The sequence below is a fragment of the Chelonia mydas genome, chromosome 1 (assembly GCF_015237465.2).
Source record: "Chelonia mydas isolate rCheMyd1 chromosome 1, rCheMyd1.pri.v2, whole genome shotgun sequence".
NCBI classification, from domain to species: domain Eukaryota; kingdom Metazoa; phylum Chordata; order Testudines; family Cheloniidae; genus Chelonia; species Chelonia mydas.
The window spans coordinates 171,692,442-171,714,880 of NC_057849.1; the positions used below are offsets into that span (position 1 = coordinate 171,692,442).

Genomic DNA, 22,439 nt, shown 5'->3' on the forward strand with positions numbered 1-22,439 from the left:
GCACTTTAACGTGGCTTGTGTAGTTGTGGCAAGCGCGGGGAGAGAGCTCTCCCAGCGCTCTAAAAAAACCCACCTCTATGAGGGACGTAGCTCCCAGTGCTGGTACACTGTCTATACTGGCACGTTACAGCGCTCAGGGGTGTGTTTTTTCACACTCCTGAGCAAGAAAACTGTAAAGTGCCAGTGTAGACAAGCACTCTCTCTCACACACACACACCCCTACCTGTCTCTCTCTGCCATGCTGTGTCTCCTCCCTCCATTTGTGCTGCCTTGTAGAGTGTGAGGCTATATTAACAACAATATGTTAACCCTTGACGGTTCAGCCAAGGGCTAGTTCATCATTTAGCAGTAAGGCATTCCCTGGGAAATATCGCACCCTCTGACTCCACCACCTCAACCAAGCTTCACAATCATCATTGCTGTATACAGTATTAAATTGTTTCTTTACAACTTATAGTGTGTGTGTGTGTGTGTGTATATTATATATATAAAAATAGTCTTTTGTCTGGCAAAAAACATTTCCCTGGAACCTCCCCCCCCCCCCCATTTACATTATTTCTTATGAGGAAATTGGATTCGCTTAACATCGTTTCGCTTAAAGTAGCATTTTTCAGGAACATAACTACAAATGTTAAGCGAGGAGTTACTGTACTAAAACTTAACAGGGACAACTCTGAGACTCACCATTCTGTCTTAGGTAAAATTTGTTTCAAGATGAGTTGTCAGCCTTGCTGCAAAACTGAAGTCAAAAGCTACCTTCAAATGACAGCCAGAGGAACGTCTTCTCAGATGAGGAGTTCTCATAATCAGATTCTACCAAGTCCCAGGTTGCTGAGGAGAATCTGACTGTTAGAAATTCCTCAGCACTGTTTTGATTACATAGATGCAGAACTACAAGAAGCATCTGGTCCTCCTTCCCACTTCTATTTATAATGCTACTTTGCTTAAACATCTACATTCAATTATTAGGTGATAAATTCGGGGGGGGGACGGGGGACGGACGACATTTCAATTTCATAGAATCATAAGACTGCAAGGGACCTTGAGAGGTCATCTAGTCCAGTCCCCTGCATTCATGGCAGAACTAAGTATTATCTAGGCTTTTCCTGACAAGTGTTTGTCTAACCTGCTCCTAAAAATCTCCAATGATGGCGATTCCACAACCTTTCTAGGCAATTTATTCCAGAGCTTAACCACCCTGAGAGTTACAAAGTTTTTGCTTAACCACCCTGAGAGTTACAAAGTTTTTCCCTAATGTCCAGCCTAAACATCCCTTGCTGCAATTTAAGCCAATTGCTTCTTGTCCCATCCACAGAGGTTAAGAAAAACAATTTTTCTCCCTCCTCCTTGTAACCACCTTTTACGTACTTGAAAACTGTTAAGTACCCCCTCAGTCTTCTCTTTTCCAGACTAAACAAACCCAATTTTTTCAGTCTTCCCTCATAGGTCATGTTTTCTAGACTTTTAATAATTTTTGTCGCTCTTCTCTGGATTCTCTCCAATTTGTCCATAACCTTCCTGAAATATGGTGCCCAGAATGGGGCACAATACTCCAGTTGAGGCCTAATCAGCGTGGAGTAGAGCAGAAGAATTACTTCTCATGCCTTGCTTAGAATACTCCTGCTAATACATCCCAGAATGATGTTTGCTTTTTTTGCAATAGTTTTGCACAGTTGACTCATATTTAGCCTGTGGTCCACTGTGACCCCCAGACCACTTTCCGCAGTATTCCTTCCTAGGCAGTCATTTCCAATTTTGTATGTGTGCAACTGATTGTTCCTTCCTAAGTGGAGTACTTTCCATTTGTCCTTACTGAATTTCATCCTATTTATTGGAGTAGCAGAGAAGAGATGTGGGAACTTGGTCAAAGTGTCATATGGTCAGAGGGTAACCAGATTCTTAAATCACTCTTGGTCTGTCTGCCTTCCTATGTGACAAGTGAGACAACCCCCCAAACAGTTCAGTATGAGGTTATAGAATACACAGAATCAGTTGAAACAAGTTTCTAGAAAAATATTACCAACACATTATTACCAGCCAGTGTGTATATATCATTACCAAGTCCAGAGCATCTCTGTAAAAATACGGGTTTAACACAGTTTGAATCTATCTATACTAGCAGAATGTATTAGAAACTGGTTTTCTGGAATCATGTTTAAGCAAATATAATCATTATTTCCGAACTACGATAGCTTTCCGCTGTGGATTGAGCCAAAACTCTCAATTCAATCAAGAGTGGAATACTACCTGTCACAAAAGATCCCTACAGACCCAAAGCCATTGTAACAAGCACATTTGGCGTTAAGAGACTTTTAGAGGGAATTTTATTGCTACCTAATAAACCTTACATTTGTTTAAAAATACAAAGGAAAGAAACAGTCTATGCAGAGACAACACTTTAAAAATGAATTTAGCAGAGTCACTAGCTGTTATAGATTACTGTTGCTATGTGAATTCGTATTAAGGGCATCACAGTGAGGCAGATTAACAAAGACCTTCAACTCAGTATCAGTCTAGTAAAACTGTCCCCGTTCTCCCTTCACCCGTCCCCCTTTCTCCTACCATCACCTCAGTGAGAGAGGGTAATGAGACATCTTCAAGTCTGCCTTCCAGCTAAATCCAACTCCAACCAACACAGCCTAGAATGACCATCCATGGGAAGCATGAAGAAGAGGCATATAGGAATCAGAGTTCCCATACTGTTTTTTTAAGTGCATTTTAAAACTACTCGATAGTAGCTGATAGTATAACAGAAATGCAGACTGAATTTCTATAGCCCCATACAGTTTCTGGCTGCTTGTTACCACATTTTCTCCAGTCTCAGCCAATAAATACAGCCAAGAGAAAATAAGCACAAACCCATCCATTAGAGATCACATAGCAGTAAAGGACTTATTACAAATACAATTATTCTACGTAGCAATACAAGATTCAAAAGATCGGATTATTTCAATTGCAGCTTGAATAGCACTTAAAGTCATTGTGCACTTTGTTGAACATACAACAATCCTTCCACAATGACTAATTTTTTAGATATGACTCCTAGGGGGTCTGTGACCCTAGAGTCCCTCAATGCCAGCTGACAGAGGGCCCCCATACTGTAACTCACAGTAGGCCTGTCACACACAGTGCCCCAACATACATTATAAAGGTGTCATGTAAGGTATCATATGTAAACTGGGGATATGCTGGTCCTGAAAAATCAGTGTTATGTATGTACAGACTGTACATAAAAAGTTATAGATGTGTACTCATGTGTTCTTAAAATGTGTTTGGGAGGCAGAGCAAGAACCCAGCCTGCCCTAGGCAAAGGAATGTGTATTTACCTTCTGACCTGATTACAGGCAGAGAACAACAGAAATACATTTGCATATACAGTAAATAAAGCCATTACATTAGACAAGCAGGGGAGAAGACCCTTAAACAATCATGCCAGGGGAGAGAGTCTGCACCCCAGGAAGGTTCCTGGGTCTTGAAACAGAGACAATAAACTTTGGGTAATATAAGAGGGGCAAAGAGACAGTCTAGAGATCAGTAATGTAGGGGACACAAGAGCACAGCACCTTACTGAACCCCACACTCCCATGAGGCAATCCAAGTAACCAGTATAGATTTTAGAGCACTTAGAGGACTTGGGTTTTAAACAGAAAGATGTTCTTAACCTTAACTACAGCAGAGTTATTGCTCTAATACGGACTTCATGCTAAAATGAATTCAACTGATACAGCGAGTTAATGGCCCACTTCCTAGTAACTGAATGTGAAGATGTTCTCCTGATGCAATATGCCTAGCCTCTCCATATGAACAGTAAAACAACACAGGTAAAGGGAGAAAACAGAAAATTAACTGAAAATGTCTTACTCAAGAAGATTTTCCTTTTACAAACCAAAAAGCTTTTAACCACCAAGACTAGAATTAAGTGTTCAGCACTTTAACGTAATTACCCTTGTATACACAAGACCTAATTTTAAGGAATCTCCCATTGGTGCTACCACGGATTCAGTTGCATCAGTGAAAGCCTGAGTAGGAAGTTGATAGTGGTAAAAATGTTAGAAGCTGCTACACTCTTCCCTACGCTTGTCCCACCCAAGCTACCACCAGTGCAGCTGAAGTAATCATAGCACTGGTGGTATTTCCATGCAGTCATGTTCTCAGCAAGTGTACCAGACCTAACATGTACCAGACTTACATTTCTTGCACTGCCTAAGCTGTTGACATCAACTGTAACAGAAAAACAGAACTTTGTGCTGACAGGTAAATAAAGCAAAAATAGTTTTCAGGGGTTTGATTTTAAAAATGTGTTTTTAAGTTAGTGCATACAGAGTCTTTGGTTTTCATTTTAAAGTAAAAATAACCAGTAATATAACACCAAATATAATTTTTCAAGAAACACTACAGGCTGATGATGGGGAAGGAAGGGCAGGAAGAGGCAAGGCTACTTCAAAGGGACTGTCGTTAAAATTCATGTCCTGTTCACATTATTAATATAAATTACTCATTTCCTGGTCGTCCTTTCAGAGTTTCATTTCTTAGGCTATGTCTACACTACCGCAGTAAGTCGACCTATGTTACGTAGCTGGAGTCAACGTAACTTAGGTCGAGTTACCACAGAGTCTACACTGCAGGGGGTCGACGTGACTTACCTTACTCTTCTCATTGGGGGTAGAGTATAGGGGTCAACTGGAGAGCAATCTGCAGTCAATTAGGCGGGTCTTTACTAGACCTGCTAAATCGACTGCCGGTGGATCAATCTCAGAGCATCGATCCCTGCCGTAGTGTAGACCAGCCCTTAGTCTATGGCTACAAGACAGCTTATGTCGACATAAATTATGTCGCTCTGGAGTAATTAAGCTGACAGGAGAGTTCTCTGCCCATAGGCTTAAAGGGCAACACTAGAGAGCTTACTGTGGTGCAGTGCCACTGTAAACTCTCTAGTATAGGGGACAGTTTAGAACTTAGGATGCAAACAATAAGACTTACGAAAATTTTAATGCAGTAATTTCTGCTCAAATTTATGCAATCAGTTCAAATATATCCATAAAAATATTTTTTCTGGAAAAATCACAATGCCTTAAACTGGCTTTTTTTTTTTTTAAAGTGAGTAAAACAGATACTTACATATAGTTATGATTTAAATCTTGATGGGAGAGGGAAGGGAGGAGAGAAGCCATAAAATTCCCATTTAAGTAGTCATAGAACTAATACCAACTTAGAGGTCTAAGCAAAAGGATTCTCTCTTAGACCTAAGCTAAGCAAGAAAAGGCTTGATGGCATAGCTATAGTAGCAAACCCTCCTAGTATAATGCAGCTTATCCTGGCACGAGTGCTTTTAATGGTATTGCTTATACCAGTTCACTGAACAAAATAACCTATAACGTACCATTTTGCTGGAGCAACTGCATCTGCGCTAGGGCTCCCCCACATCCAGCCCCCATATAGAAGTGTTGTTCCAATCATAAATAATACTAATAATTCACACCCCTAACATTACTATACTGGCAAAAGTTTTTACTGCAAATCTAGCCTTTGTCATCAGAGGGTAGCCACTGAGTATGTTGAGGAGTATCTCACTTAGAAAATTCACTAATAACTAGAGTATTTGATCATGGGTAGGATGTATGAAGAGTTCTTTTCCAAGCAGAGCAGGATGGTGCATTATTAGATACTCTAAATGTCAATGATCTGTAAAAGACAATATGCTTAAAAGTGACCTTCAAAAGGGAAAAAATGATTTTTTCATTTCTTTATGGAAGACTAAAATTTTATTTCCTGTTTTTTGTTTGTTTCTTTCTTTTAGATCTTCAATCAATTAGGATTACCAAACCTTCCCTCCTTCTCCCGCCCTACCTTCCTATTGTTGCTGGAGGACTCCTTAAAGTACTAAAGCCTTGCCTAAGCACAAACTTGTACCAATTTAGTTAAACTGATCTTATTTCTGTTTAGTTTAAACCTGTTCCCAATCAACTTAAACTCCACAGAAATAAATGCAGTTTAAACCTAAATAAGTATCCACACAGCTTTTTAAACCAAGTGCTTAACAAAATTATTTAAATTCACACCTAAAAATAAACTGGTGCAAGCAAATACATCATATATAGCTGACTGGATGTTGAATCTTTTCTCCTCCCAAGAGTTTGACAGGACTTTGCATTAATTAATTAAAATAATAAATTTAAGCAGAACAATTACAAAAGTTCCTTCTTTCACCTACACTGGTAATCAGCTACTCTTGTAACATTGTAATCCCACTATTTGCGTAGTCTTCCTCCAAAACCAGGGAAATTAGGACCGGATATTCTGAATAAAAAAATTCAAATAAATCCGTTCCAGCTTTCTTTATGCATTTTAAAGAAACAGGATAAAGAACACAAGCTATTTTTCTCCTTCTGTAGGTAACCTTTAATTCAAATTATTTGTTTTGTTTTTAAAAGAGAAACTCAGTTCCAATGGACCAATTCATCATCATCTCTGTTTTACTTTAGATACTCTAAATATCAAGTGCTGAAGGACAAGGTTTGAAATTTATGTTAGTTAAGTGCATAAAGCCTAGTAAATTTTTAGGACATCTATTATTGAAAAGTACCTTACCAGCGAGACAACCTAATTTATTCTAGAAGGGTCAAAGAAAGCAAAAAGAATATACACCAGGGAGAAAGAAGCAGTAGTAACAAATAAGCAGCAACTAGGGAATTAGTGAAAACAGTTGGCAAAGATGCAGTAGGGAAGAAACAAATAGGAAAAGGCTGCTTTGGCTAGAACTAAAGAAACCCAAACTTAATAATAGTGAGAATTTGAGGGCAAGGAAGATGAATCCACAAAAAGAAAAAGAGAAAAGTAAACTGAGGGAAAGAATGTGAAAATAAAACAAGTGGAAAAGAAACACAGCTATGGCTGCATTTAAGCATTTTATTTATATAGCTATATTTAATTTCATTTCCTTGGAAAATGTTCAAGAAGTCTTAAATATGGTAAGTTTGGAGTGCTTGGGCAAAAAAGGAAGAGATGGGATAATATTGCTGCTTACTTCGGGTATGCAGCTACTGTGGGTAATAAGGCAGATATTTTTGAACACTGAATTCCACAGTAGCAGAAAATATATACATTTTTTAAGAACTACGTAGGATATAAACCAATCCCTTAATTTAGATCTTATATTGAAAAACCCTTTTTGCCTACTATGTTTTACCGAGTTGTGCAAAGAAGATTATCTATATCTATTTGAAAGTCTTAAAGGTCAGCGTGAATGCTAAAAACTGAGCTTTACAAGTTAACAACTTCCACAAACTTTCTTTTTGCTGATTGCGAGGGATTACAATGCAAGTCAGTATCACACTATAAAACCTCTCCCAGTCAGTGGCACTCCTGAATTCCTGCTCAGCATGAAACAAAACAGAACCACCACGAGCCTAGTACACATTAGATATGGCTTATGGCAACTTCTAAAAAGCACTATGCACAGGAAATGTATGTTGTTTGTGAGAGAGTATTTTGAGGTTGCACAGTAATCCAATAATTGAGTATGCTGGTAAGTGTAAACAGCACTCTGTGTAAGATCATTCTGTCTCTCTTTCATGAACAGAGGTTGGCCCAATAAAAAAAATATTACTTCACCCACCTTCCTGTCTCTCTAATATCCAACACTGCTACAACAACCCTGCAAACTAAAGAAAAGTAGCAGCTCTAAATGGCAAAGTATCACTGCACAGAGATCATCATAATAAAATTACGAGCACAAATTATTTCTAAAGAACATCTAACGCTGTATAAACTCAGCTATGAGCAAGGCTTTCCAATACACATAAAAGGAGGCACCATCAATTTGCAATCTCATTATTTTGTAAAACGTTGAGGTAAAAAGTTTTTTACTTCGTTTGTCACAAGGTCCCTCTATCAATTTTTGTGGGTTTTGTTACATATTGGATTATTGCAATATCCTCAACCTGGAATTTTAAATCGGTGCAGAATACAATGGCCTGTTTATAATAAGTGGTGATTCTCAATGGCTGCACATAACACTTTTCTTCTGTGATCTACGTTGGCTGCCTATTGGTTTTCTGGACTGAACTGAAGTGGTTTTGACCTATAAAGCTCTATAGAGTTTGTGGCCTTACTTAGGCCATGTCTATAGTTACGATTAGATCAGCACTGCTGCGATCGATGCAGCAGTATTAATTTAGCGGGTCTGGTGAAGACCTGCTAAATCAATGGCACAGTGCTCTCCTGTTGACTTTGGTACTCCAGTTCCCTGAGAAGAGTAAGGTAAGTCAGCGGTACAGCGTCTCCCATTAACACAGCGCAGGACCAAAATTATGTCAACTTACAGCTGTAGTGTAGACCAGCCCTTAGAGGCTACCTCTCTCCTTGTACTCTACGGTCACACTTGTGAACAGTGGAGATGCTGAAGCTGAATCCCTTTTAATTTAACAGAGGGAGCTAGAGTGTTCTATGTGAGAGTGGACTCGGTTCTGGAACAAGCTTCCCCTCTCCCCAATATAGGCCAGGTCCATTGACTTTGAGGACACACTGGAAGGTAAATCTATTTGCAAGGGCTGCCACAGAGCATGAAGTTCAGTCTGTGTGGATGGAGAGTTCTGCTGGCTGTTAGTTTTACTTGTCTTTTTGCAATTTATGACAGGGGGGCCTAGGGCCCTTTTTATTTTTGTATACAAATCCAAAGTAAATGTAATCATGTTTTCCTATTTTAAAGAAATATTTTCCCTTGTTGCTGTATTAAAGGATCAAACAAACAGGAGAAATGGATGCATACAGGAGAAACAGTGAAAGGGGCAAAGTGTGTCTATGCACAAACTAAAGAAACTGGAAAAAAAAAAGATCTATGTTCTCCTCTAACGTTATATCTTGAGTGCTACCTATAATAAATAGAAGGTGCAATAGTTTCAGTCAATAGCGTGATTACTGACAGGAATCCATTTAAAAAGTTGCACACTCCAGTGGCAAAGACTTGCTAAGCAAGTACAATTTGTGTGTCTGCATTTAGCAATTGTCAGAAAAGTTATTTCTTCTCAGAGTGAAGCAAAGATTAATAACTGTTAAAACAGATTTATAGATAACTTAGGCTCAAACCCCGCAAACAGCTAACATGTGCTTAGCTTTACTCATGTTAGCAGTCTCCACTGCTCAGGTGAGTAAAGTTAACATGGGCGTTTGCAGAATCTGGGCCTTAGGAAGTAACTCCAAAGTGAAAAAGGGACTTTTCTAAATACTTTGCTTGACTATCATTAAAATAAATTTGAAAGTGAAAGGACAATAAATGAGTTTAATCTTTACCCAGTAGTCCATTCTTTTTGTATCTGTCCCTGTATTCACAAACTGTTCTGAACATTTTTGAAGCTCTTGTTTCTGAGCTGGTTTCCTAGCAACATCAGTAGGTGATGACCTTGCTCCACAGGGACATAGTTATCAAGTTCAGAAGCACAGAACACTTGTATTCTTTTCATTACTGTAGGAAAGCAAAGATTACAATTCCTTTTGTACAACCACTATCCAACAGAGTTATAAAAAGCTTTATCAACAAAACAAGTTTAAGCACAGAGCTTTATCTATTCCAATATCCAGAATCTTCAGATTCTGGAGAACTACTCAAGATGCACATTTGATAAGTTTAGCTTGGTTTGATTTGGACACATTTAAATGATCCAACGTCGTGTGGGTCAGTCTGCAAGTAAGTAAACCTGGAATTCCAGTAGAGCAATCAACACAAAATTTAATGGAGGCAGACAGTGTGAAGCAGAGTAACAAAACCAGGATCTGATCAACAGAAGAACACCAACTCCCTTTCCCCTAGCTGGAAAATCAGTGTCAACAAAAAGTACTGAATAGTGGCACCAGCTATACACTATACCAAAATAATGCCCATCACCCCGCATATGTCTCTACCTCTAGTTCATTCTAGGGGGCTTTTCTTTTTGCTCTCATTCAACCAGATTCATCCTCCTCTCATCTCCATGTTTCTAGTGCCACTAAGATTGAGTCATGTTAAATATATATATATATATATATATATATATATATAGGATTTTGCAAGTCAGTGCTGACATTTACAAGGAAAGTGAGCAAGTCGGTTTTCATTTTGGGCATGTCAGACACATCTGTCAATCAAAGCATCTAGGATTTTGAATGTAAGGTAGCAGTTTATCCAGAGGACAGTAGGTTTTTGGCAGTCCAGAGCTACTGGACAATAGAATTTTTCTTAGCATGTGGTGAGCTATATGTCAATACTGTAAGCAAACTTATTCAGTAATACAACCTATTTTTAGAGGTGACATGCAAAAAGAAAAAAGTGATTCTTTATGATTCATCAAGGTGAACAGAAAGAATGGAGGATTAAGCTGCATATACAGCCATAAAGGGAAATGCCTGTATTTTTAAAGGGTCTTGTCAAGGTTCCTTCCCCACTCTGAACCCTAGGGTACAGATGTGGAGACCTGCATGAAACCCCCCTAAGCTTATTTTTACCAGCTTAGGTTAAACTTCCCCAAGGTACAAACTATTTTACCTTTTGCCCTTGAACTTTATTGCTGCCACCACCAAGCGTCCATCAAATATATAACAGGGAAAGAGCCAGCTTGGAAACGTCTTTCCCCACAAAATCCTCCCCAAATGCTACACCCCCTTTCCTGGGGAAGGCTTGATAAAAATCCTCACCAATTTGCACAGGTGAACACAGACCCAAACCCTTGGATCTTAAGGACAATGAAAAACCAATCAGGTTCTTAAAAGAAGAATTTTAATTGAAGAAAAACTAAAAGAATCACCTCTGTAAAATCAGGATGGTAAATACCTTACACGGTAATCAGATTCAAAACATAGAGAATCCCTCTTGGTAAAACCTTAAGTTACAAAAAGACACAAAAACAGGAATATACATTCCATTCAGCACAGCTTATTTTATCAGCCATTTAAACAAAACAGAATCTAAAGCATATCTAGCTAGATTACTCATTAAGTTCTAAGACTCCATTCCTTTTCTGTTCCTGGCAAAAACCTCACAAAGACAGAGAGAACCTTTGTTTCTCCCCCCCTCCCATCTTTGAAAGTATCCTGTCTCCTCATTGGTCATTTTGGTCAGGTGCCAACGAGGTTATCCTAGCTTCTTAACCCTTTACAGGTGAAAGGTGTGTTCCTCTGGCCAGGAGGGTTTTTAAAGGTTTTTATCCTTCCCTTTATATTTATGACAGGTCTTTTTCCCACTTATTTCATTAAATTCTAGAGTAACAGTTTGACTGGTGATCACACCCACCTTTTAATTAAAAGAACAAAATATAAGAGGAAGTGATAAAATTTCCTCAGTAGCCTGTCAGAGAATGTTATCTACATAGGTTCACTCTGCAGAAATTATACATTTTAGAGTTTTGAAGAAAGAATATCCTCTAAATTCTCCTAACAGAGGACTGACTCTTTAGATGGGAAGAGGTCCTCTTGCAACAGGTTTTACAGTAGGGCTGACAAACTAGCAGCCCTCAAGATCCTTCCCTCTAGCTCAGAAGCTCATCCCACCCCACCCTACACAGTTCAAATGAATAGGAGCAGGAGGAGCTGAAGAGGGAGCTCACGCACCTGACTGGGCACAGGCACCCAAGCCCCTCCCCATCCCACGCAGGAGCTTTTTCAGGAGTCACTATGCTGGTGGCAGCACTGGTAGCAAGGGTCAGCTGTGGCTACACCCAGGAAAGCCTGCAACCCCCTGCTCTCACTCTGCCATCGAGCTCCACTGCACCAGGAAGAGAATGGCTCCTGTACCTCACCCATTAAAAACGCTCAAGCAAGTGGAAAGGAGAAGGGATATTCCCTGAGAGAGAGAGAATGGGAAAATTTCCAAAAGCAGTGTAAAGTTACCATCACTGTTTAGCTGAGATAAAGATCAAAACCTGTCCTAATCCATACCAGTATTTCCACTAGTGTTACCATCCATGGGGCTGCACTGATGATAGCTAACGGTAGGATAAGTACTGGAATTTCAGTATAAATATAGTTCTGATGTCACAATTATGAGTTTTGAGAGCAATTATATTAGGCTTCTTTCCTCCCTGATTAATTATTATTTCTATTACCATAACGCTTAGTAGCCCTGGTCTTGGACCCCACTGTGCTAGGAGCTGAACACACAGAACAAAAACATGCACCACATGCGCAAACATGCACCCCCCCCCCCAAGAGCGTACAATCTACATACAAGAAAAGAGACAACAGATGAATACAGACAGTTTGGGGAGTAAAGGGAAACAATGAGACAATACTGGTCAGCATGAGAGACAGTGTATCAGCACACAAGCAGCCTAACAATTGTCAATTTTTGTAAGCATCTCAGGAGAGACTGGAAAAAGGATAATGAGGCAGTTTTTCAGATGTTTGTGGGGAACTCCTCAAAAGCATGAGGGGAAGGCCTGGGAGAAAACATAAAGGGGCTCATTTGAAAATTTAACAAGTGGGCAATGAAGTCTGGCAGACAGAAAATCTGCATCTCAAGAGTGTGCCTGGAAACAGCAGTGCCTCGACTATTCACATTCTGGGGGCTTCAAACACCCTGGGATTCAGCAGCAGGATTCCCTTACAGCAGTCCAGTGAGTGGCAAAGAGCAAGCACGTGACTTGATCTGTGACAAGGGATCAAAATCAACAGGCTGAGAGAATGATCTTTGCAGCAGCATTTACAACTGATAATTATTGTTTCTCAGATACATAAATGAGAGATTAGCAAGAGGGTCAAATGACTAACCTTCAGTCTTAGGTATAACATTACATTATAAAGGATGTCTGTTAGAGCCTGCCTCACAGTTAAGTAACAAAATGGTTTACATACTAAACTTCTTTAGCCCTGCTCTACACTACGAGTTTAGGTCGAATTAAGCAGTGTTAGATCGATTTAACCCTGCACCCGTCCAGATAACGAAGCCATTTTTGTCAACTTAATGGGCTCTTAAAATCGATTTCTGTACTCCTACCAGACAGGGGGATTAGCGCTGAAATCAACATTTGCCAGATCGAATTTGGGTTAGTGTGGACGTAATTTGACGGTATTGGCCTCCGGGAGCTATCCCACAGTGCTCCACTGTGAACGCTCTGGACAGCACTCTGAACTCGGATGCACTGGCCAGGTAGACAGGAAAAGCCTCGCGAACTTTTGAATTTCATTTCCTGTTTGGCCAGTGTGGCAAGGTGACCGTGCAGATCTCATCAGCAGAGGAGACCATGGAGTCCCAGAATCGCAAAAGAGCTCCAGAATGGACTGAACAGGAGGTACTGGATCTGATCACTGTATGGGGAGACGAATCCATACTATCAGAGCTCCGTTTCAAAAGACTAAATGCCAAAATATTTGAAAAAATCTCCAAGGGCATGAAGGACAGAGGCTATCACAGGGACCCGCAGCAGTGCCACATGAAACTTAAGGAGCTTAGGCAAGCCTACCAAAGAACCAGAGAGGCAAACAGCCGCTCGGGGTCAGAGCTCCAGACATGTCGCTTCTATGATAAGCTGCATACAATTCTAGGGGGTGCCCCTACCACTGCCCCACCTCTGTATGTGAACTCCTGCAAGGGGGCAAGTCTCACACAACGGGGATGAGGATTTGGGGATGAGGAAGATGATGAGAAGGGGGAGGTTGAAGACAGCGCACACCAGGCAAGCGGAGAAACCGTTCTCCCTGACAGCCAGGAAATGTTTATCACCCTGGATCCAATACCCTCCCAAACCGGGCTCCCAGACCTTGAAGGCGGAGAAGGCACCTCTGGTGAGTGTACCTTTGTAAATACAATACACGGTTTAAAAGCAAGTGTGTTTAATGATTACTTTGCCATGAAGACTTGGGATGCATTCGCGGACAGAACAGCTACTGGAAAAGCCTGTTAAGGTATCTGGGGATAGGGCGGAAATCCTCCAGGGACATATCAATGAAGCTGTCCTGGAGGTACTCCCAATGCCTTTGCAAAAGGTTTCTGGGGAGGGCAGCCGTATTGCATCCTCCATGGTAGGACACTTTACCACGGCAGGCAAGTAGCACATAGTCTGGAATCATTGCATAACAAAGCATGGCAACGTATGGTCCCGGTGTTTGCTGGCATTCAAGCAACATCCGTTCTTTCTCTCTCTGTTATCCTCAGGAGAGTGATATCATTCATGGTCACCTGGTTGAAAAAGGGGAATTTTATTCAGGGGACATTCAGAGCTGGCCGTTCCTGCTGGGCTGTTTTGCCTGTGGCTGAAAAGAAATCATCCCCGCTGTTAGCCATGTGGTGGGGGGAGGGTTAGTTGGGTTTGTGCTGTACGTTAACCTGAAAACATCAGCCCCTCCTTTAAAATTGAAAGACACATTGGCCATTTAAATCTCCCTTTTTTTTCCCTCCCACAGCTGCAAATGTTTCAACCCTGCGACTAGCATCTCCGTCCCAGAGGCTAGCACAGATAAGAAGGTAGAAAAAAAATGCACTCACGATGAAATGTTCTCTGAGCTCACGCAGTCCACCCAAACTGAAAAAGCCCAGCAGAATGCGTGGAGGCAAACAATGGCAGAGTCCAGGAAAGCACAAAATGAACACGAGGACAGGAGGGACGCGCGAGAGGACAGGTGGCGGGAGCAACAGGAGAGGTGGCAGGATCAAGAGGAAAAGTGGCAGCACCATGATGAGAGGATACAATTATGAGACTACTGGAGGATCAAACTGATATGCTCCGGCGTATGGTTGAGGTGCAGGAAAGGCACCGACCGCCACTGCAGCCCCTGTGTAATCAACCGCCCTCCTCCCCAAGTTCCAGAGGACTGCCCAAGCAACACAAGGCTGACATTCAATAAGTTTTGAATTGCTGTGTGGCCTTGTCCTTCCCTCCTCCCCCACCCCACCCAGTGCTTCCCTCCTTCCCCACCCCTCCCGGGCTACCTTGGCAATTTATCCCCCCATTTGTGTGATGAATTAATAAAGAATGCATAAATTTCAAACAACAATGACTTTATTGCCTCTGAAAGCGGTGATCGAAGGGGGAGGGCAGGGCGGTTGGCTTACAGGGAAGTACAGTGAACCAAGGGGGCGGGTTTTCATCAAGGAGAAACAAACAGAACTGTCACACCGTAGCCTGGTCAGCCATGAAACTGGTTTTCAAAGCTTCTCTGATGCGTACCGCGCCCTCCTGTGCTGTTCTAACTGCCCTGGTGTCTGGCTGTGCGTAATCAGCAGCCAGGCGATTTGCCTCAACTTCCCACCCTGCCATAAATGTCTCCTCCTTAATCTCACAGATATTGTGGAGCATACAGCAAGCAGTAATAACAATGGGAATATTGGTTTTGCCGAGGTCTAACCGAGTCAGTAAACTGCGCCAGCGTGCTTTTAAACGTCCAAATGCACATTCTACCACCATTCTGCACTTGCTCATCCTATAGTTGAACAGCTCCTGACTACTGTCCAGGCTGCCTGTGTACGGCTTCATGAGCCATGGCATTAAAGGGTAGGCTGGGTCCCCAAGGATAACTATAGGCATTTCAACATCCCCAACAGTTATTTTCTGGTATGGGAAGTAAGTCTCTTGCTGCAGCTGTTCATACAGACCAGAGTTCCTGAAGATGCGAGCGTCATATACCTTTCCCGGCCATGTTGATATCGGAGAAACCTCCCTTGTGATCCACCATGCTTGCAGCACCATTGAAAAGCACCCCTTTCGGTTTATGTACTGGCTGCCTTGGTGGTCCCAAGATAGGGATCTGCGTTCCATCTATCTCCCCAACACAGTTAGGGAATCCCATTGCAGCAAAGCCATCCACTATAACCTGCACATTTCCCAGAGTCACTACCCTTGATAGCAGCAGCTCAGTGATAGCATTGGCTACTTGGATCACGGCAGCCCCCACAGTAGATTTGCCCACTCCAAATTGATTCCTGACTGACCGGTAGCCGTCTGGCATTGCAAGCTTCCACAGGGCTATCGCCACTCGCTTGTGAACTGTGAGGGCTGCTCTCATCTTGGTATTCTTGAGCTTCCGGGCAGGGAAAACCAAGTCAAAGTTCCATGAAAGTGCCCTCACGCATGCGAAAGTTTCGCAGCCACTGAGAATCATCCCAGACCTGCAACACTATGCGGTCCCACCAGTCTGTGCTTGTTTCACGGGCCCAGAATCTGCGTTCCATGGCATGAGCCTGCCCCATTGCCACCAGAATGGCCAAATTGCCGGGGCCCTTGCTTTGAGAGAAGTCTGTGTCCATGTCCTCATCACTCTTGTCACCACGCTGCCATCGCCTCCTCGCCTGCTTTTGCCGGTTCTGGTTCTGCATGATGATGCGCAAGGTGTTTACAATGCTCATAACTGCTGCGGTGATCTGAGCAGGCTCCATGCTTGCTGTGGTCACCCAATGTACACATCCATGAACCTGCCATGGTGAGCCACTAAGGCTTGCATCACCACTGAACAGTTGGAACCTCTTTCCATTATTAGGCATTTAGATTTGTTTGAGGCTGCCATAAAATGTGTACATAAATTCAATGGCTCATACGGTTTGGGTGTCCCAGCTATTTAAATCCTTAACCGTGCACCTCTTCAACACATTATATGCCCTACAAATGTCCAAACTTCACTCATCATAGGCTTCCCACTGCCAAAATGGTGCCATATAAGTAGCAACCATCCACGGTAGCCAGCTTCCACAGGGCAACTGCCCCTCTTTTCCACACAAAGGGGAGCTCTTATCCATAAGGTATGGAATTCCCCAAAGAGATACTGTAAAATCCATTACATCCTGAAGTTATGCAGACACTGCTGCTCATCATAGGCTTCAAGAACTCCGTCTGTAGTTATGATCCAAACACAAAAGTGATGCTCTACCGACTGACACCACTGTCTGCAAGTTCAGTGCAATGTTGTCTACTCCAAGCATGATGAATGCATGACTGGTGAATTACAAATTCCAAGAACTCATCTTCCTTCTCAAGCTGTCTACGGGAAGTGTTAAAACATCCTCCCTCCACCACCTCATAGAAGCCTCAATAGTTTCACAGAAGTTCCAGCAGAAACCTCTTCTTGTTAAACAAGGAGAACCAAGTCTTCACCTGTGGCTCCATTTTATAGAAAGGACTAGGAAATGGTACCAGAAGTAGGGAACCTATGGGATTCTCCCCAGTAAATTGGGGAGCGAGGAAGAAGAGGTCAGACTTCAACATTCCCCTTGGCTCCAAGATGGCCTTTTGGAAACTCTCAGAAACCCACAGCTTCAGACAGCTGTGCCAGGATCTGTGGGATAGGTATTCCAAGGGCAGATAAATTGTCATCAGATGGTACAGCACTAATGAGAGTTTAGGGCAGAACTGCAGCTGACCTGCACCTGAAAAACCATAGCTAGGGTAGACATTGTACTGCTAATATTTATACTGGTGCTATCCCACCAGTTCAATTACAAAGGGTTACATTGTCTATTGTAGGCAAGGGCATTTAATTTAATTTAACCACACATACGATGAGTGTAGCTTCAAATTGCATAGTCAAGAGATACTGGAAATGTATTTCTGGGTTGATTTGTATGTCACACAGACATATCTAAATTCTATTATACCTGGTATAACATGTTGCATTTGTCATGGATTATCCCACACTATTCCCTCTCAAAAAATCAGAACAAAATTCTCTCCAATAACCCAATAATTCAGGTGTACAAGACAGTTAACTCTGCCTGCCTAAAATCCATTCCCCACCTTTACCTTGTTGAATATACAAAATACTTATATTACTAGTGCCACTCAAGTGGGATTTTACAAGACGGCAATAATGGTAACAGCATCAAGAGGATCACCACACAGAATCCTCAAACCACTGTTCTTTATCTAGAAATGTTTCTCATCTTAGTGATATGGCAGCACTTCTGATTTACTCCCATGTACCCCAGTCACCTGGACATCTGCAAACCAACCCAATTTTCAACTCATTTACACTGAATCTTAAACTTAGTCTTCAAGAGCAAGGAACAAAGACACTTTAGTCTCCTTTTTACAGTGTAAATGTTGCTAGTTTTTGTAGTTATTCATATTACAGAATGTCTAACTAATGAATACAGTGAATTCTTTTTAGAATTAATAGCATTTCAAATGGGTGTTAATGGACACAATAGATTCTATGGGTCAGCCATTAGCTAGTAGTACATATGGCTTATCATCACACTTTACCATCTTATGCCTGTATCTTCTTCTCAAAATAGGTTTTAGGTCAGGTCTATACTAGGAACATGTTGCCACTATAGCTATACCAGTATACTATACCAACATCACACTCCTAGCATGCACACAGTTTATACTGTCAAAAGCATGCTTTTGCCACTATAGCTTATTCCAGCTGCACTCTCTCAGCCCTCAACTCCAAGCAAAATAAAACTATACCAGCAAAGTGCAGTTTTGCCAGTATAACTGCATCTACACTAAGGGTTTTAACATGGGTGCCTACTGCCCTAGAGAGTAGAGGAAGAAAAAGCAATAGGCAAACAAACAAAAGCAAATCAGACTAAATTGCCTTTAAGATTCACAATTTCAGAAGCAACTACCCTCTCTAATTTACAAACTGATTTTATTTAGCAAAAGTGAACTGACTGAACTGTTTTAAGAAACCTACTTTTGATCGTTTTAACCTTAGAATGTGCTAGTGTACAAAAATAACCAAGTATAGACTCTGTAAAATGTGGTATTCTGACCTCAAGCAGACCTGGTTAGAAAGGAATGACAACATAGAGGTGTTAAAAGGTTTGGTTATTCTAGAACTGCTGAGAGATAAAGTGAGTCCAAGGGTACTGCCTGTAGTGATGGTAGGTGGGGGAGGGAATGAGAAAAAGCAGAAAAGTAGTCAGAGAAAGGTCAGTATAGATACAAACTAAACAGTTTTAACCTTACCATCTGAAGCTAAAATTCTCTATATTTCCCCCAAGTCAAGGGAAGATTTATCTGTAAATACTAAGCCAAGATATTACTGTATGTATTATAACTGAAGATTTGAAGCAGGAACTCCAAATTTTTGCTGAAGTGGGATATATTTTTCCTTCATAAACAAGAAAAGTGAATCTGATGGATTTGTTCCAAATAGGTACTCATAAGATTATTTCTTATCTCTCTCAAAAACAATAATTCAACCTGTTAAGTTACTTAAGATGATTATACGCATGCCAGCGAAGTTTGTTTTTAAGGGGGAAAAAATCACCCAATTGAGAGAAGAGCCCACTCTCAGCAAACAATCCTGAAAAATCAGCTAAAAGCAAGGGTTGGAAAAGACAAAATCCTCTACCAGAGAATAAACCAGAGATAATGCAGTGACTGAAAAAAAAGCATTCACCCGTTCACCAGTAGCAGGTAGGAAGCTTTCCCAGGTAGGTTGCATGGAGAAGGAGCTAAGCCACCAATTTCTGCAGAATGTAGGCTTTCATTTTAACATATCTAGCTTTTATGACTGCAAAGATATGCTTCCATATGTGAACAAATGCACTACCTGTCTTTGAATCCAGAAAGCAGCAGCAAGTGAAATTTACTAGCTTAGTCAGTTTCACTGCTGCTTTACAGAAAGCTGAAGGTAACCCAAATCCCATATGAACCACTTAGCAGCTGCTTGGGAAAGTGAAGCAACAAAAGCAGTCACTAAGGCCTTGTCTACACTGACAAGTTGATGTGCAGTAACGCAGCTTTCTGCGGTATAACTCCTGAGGCGTACACACTGCCAAACAGTTGCAGCGCTATAAAAAAAAAACAACACCCCGATGAGAGGCATACAGCTTTCTGCGACGGGATACAGCACCTTGGTACCAGTGTAGACCCCTGGTTGACTACAGCACTGCGATTGGCCTCCAGAAGGTGTCCCACAATGCCTGTTCTCACCTCTCTGGTCATCGGTTTGACCTTTACTGCCCTGCTCTCAGGTGGCCAACCGTGAGCCCCACCCCTTAAATTCCTTGGGAATTTTAAAAGTCCCCTTCCTGTTTGCTCAGTGACACACGGAACGGTCTCAGTGCATCTTTCCAGGTGGCCATGCCTGCTCCACGCACCAGGCGATCCCCGCTTTGGAGCAATGCCAAGCTGCTGGACCTCATCAGTATTTGGGGAGAGGAGGCTGTCCAGTCCCAGCTGCACTCCAGCCATAGGAATTATGATACCTATGGAAGATGTCATGATGCATGACAGAAAGGGGCCATGACCGGGACACACTGCAGTGCAGGGTCAAAAGTGAAGGAGTTGCGGAACGCCTACCACAAGTCACGGGAGGCAAACTGCTGCTCCAGTGCTGTGCCCACGAGCTGCCGATTCTACAAGCAGCTGGATGCAATATTCGGTGGCGACCCAACCTCCACTGAGAAGGCCACTGTGGATACTTCGTTGGCTCACGTGCCAGTCGAGAGTGGACGGAGCAAGGAGGAGGAAATCTCGGACAAGGATGTGGAGAGGAATGGGGACCCAAAGGCAGAGGACGACTTGGAGGTCAGAGATGCATGCAGCCAGAAGCTCTTCTCTACCTCAGAGGAGGATAACCAGTCACACCTGTCGGAGCTTGGCAAAGTGCAAACAGGAGAGGAGGCCCCTGGTAAGTGGCTTTGATTTTGGGAATCGCTGAAGCGAGCTGTTGGGGGCAAGAGGGTTGCAGAAAGCAGACTTGTGTCTGTATGATACACCTACCACCACATGCCTAGTCTGAGTGGCAGAACAGGGTATTGACTGACTCCCTCACTTCACGGGAATCTGCCTCAGAGATCTCTACGAAACTCTCATGGAGACACTGGGCAAACCGCTGCCGCAGGTTCTTTGGCAGAGCTGCTTTGTTTCTTGCCCCATTAAGGGTAACTTTCCCGCAGCACTCTGTCAATCACGGGGGGGAGGGGAGAGGGAGATGGGGAACAGACACCATTGCTGCACACAGTGGAGCGGCATAAGGGCCAAGGCAGAAGTCGCAGTCTTGGAAAAGACCCTTCCTTGATTCCCTGCTCACCTTCAGCAACGAAATATCTTCCATAATCAACACAGCCTGGGGAAAATATGGGGGCAGTAATGATTACAAGGCCCCCGCTACAGTGCTGGCTCTCCCCAAGAGCCATGTGCCCAGTGTACAGTACAGACCTGGAACACTGATTTCCCCTGCCCCAGCGGTTACTCACCATTTTGGGGGTCTTGTGGCTCATGTGTACTTGCCTGGGGCCAGCCAGTTAGTGACAGGTATGTGAATAGTGGTTGTTTTAAATCACTGAATCAGTGGTCTGTTTGTTGCAATCAATACTGTTTCTGTAAAATGTTGCATTTTGGCTTCACATATATGACCTTGGGAGCCCAGCCTCCCTCTTTGTTACCGCCAGCTGAACAGCTGTGCAGAATTAGAAAGTGGCTACAAAGAACTAAAGAGGACTTCCTGCGTGATGTCATGATGCACTCTGCAGCTGAAAAACAAGAATTGAAGGAGTGGCGGGACAGCAAGAAGAGGGACCGAAAGGAGAATGTGGCACGCCAGAACGAAGCCACGGAGCAGCTCTTAAATGTTATGGACACGCTCCAGGTGCTACTAGCACTGCAAACTGAGCAGCTCCACGCCCACCCTCCCCTACAGCAGCTGTTGCAAAACTCTTTCCCATGAGCCTCCCAGACACTGCCATCAACTTCCTGGCTCCAGTCTGCACCCGCTGTGTTCCACTTTTCCCTCACCACAGTCTAGCACTGAGCACTCCCAGTACCCACTGCACTCAACACCCATCCTTCTGCAATTTAGCCCCGCAGAAGTACAGTACCTGCTACACTGTACTCCCAGGGAGAAGGTTGGATGATACCTGGACATACACAAATCTTTAACCATCCCGGGACCCCACGTCCTCCTGAAACTCTTCCTTCTCCCATCCCCCTCAGTGCTGATGTGTTTTTTTTTTGTTTGTTTGTCTCTCTCCTCCAGTTGTTGTTTTTTAATAAAAGAATTGTTTTGGTTGAAAGCAATCTTTATTCCATGAACTGAAAACAAACAGAGCCCTGCAAAGCAACAGGCAATTTTCTTAAACCTTCACAGTGAATCATCTGCACCAATCACAATCATCTCCTAGCATTACATGCACTGCACTCCTGAGCATAGCCACAAATATTAGTGGCTTTCAGCTTCAAATTGCTGTCTCAAGGAATCCCTGATCCTTATGGCCCTGTGCTGCTCCCCTTTAATAGCCCTGGTCTCTGGCTGTTCAAATTCAGCCTCCAGGCGCTTAGCCTCAGCGGCCCAGCCCTGAATGAAGCTTTCACCCTTCCCTTCACAAATATTATGTAGTGTACAGCATGCGGCTATAAACATAGGATTATTGTCATTGGCCGGGTCCAGCCTCCTATATCAGCAGTGCCAGCGGGCCTTTAAATGGCCAAAACCACACTCAGCAGTCATTCTGCACTTGTGCAGCCTGTTGGTTGAACCGCTCCTTGCTGCTGTCAAGGTGCCCAGTGTATGGCTTCATAAGCCACAGC

General features: G+C 42.6%; 1 protein-coding gene across 3 annotated transcripts in view; it reads right to left on the reverse strand.

Annotated features, from left to right (window-relative positions):
- The window catches only part of CXADR (CXADR Ig-like cell adhesion molecule), a 55,341-nt gene that overhangs the window by 27,371 nt on the left and 5,531 nt on the right, over positions 1–22,439 (reverse strand). Inside the window, exon 2 of one of the 3 annotated variants that reach the window (XM_037905759.2) lies at positions 685–831. The exons of the other annotated variants lie outside the window; for them this stretch is intronic. The gene's annotated coding sequence lies outside the window, so the exon portion shown is untranslated. The remainder of the gene's footprint in view (positions 1–684; positions 832–22,439) is intronic. 3 annotated transcript variants of the gene reach the window in all.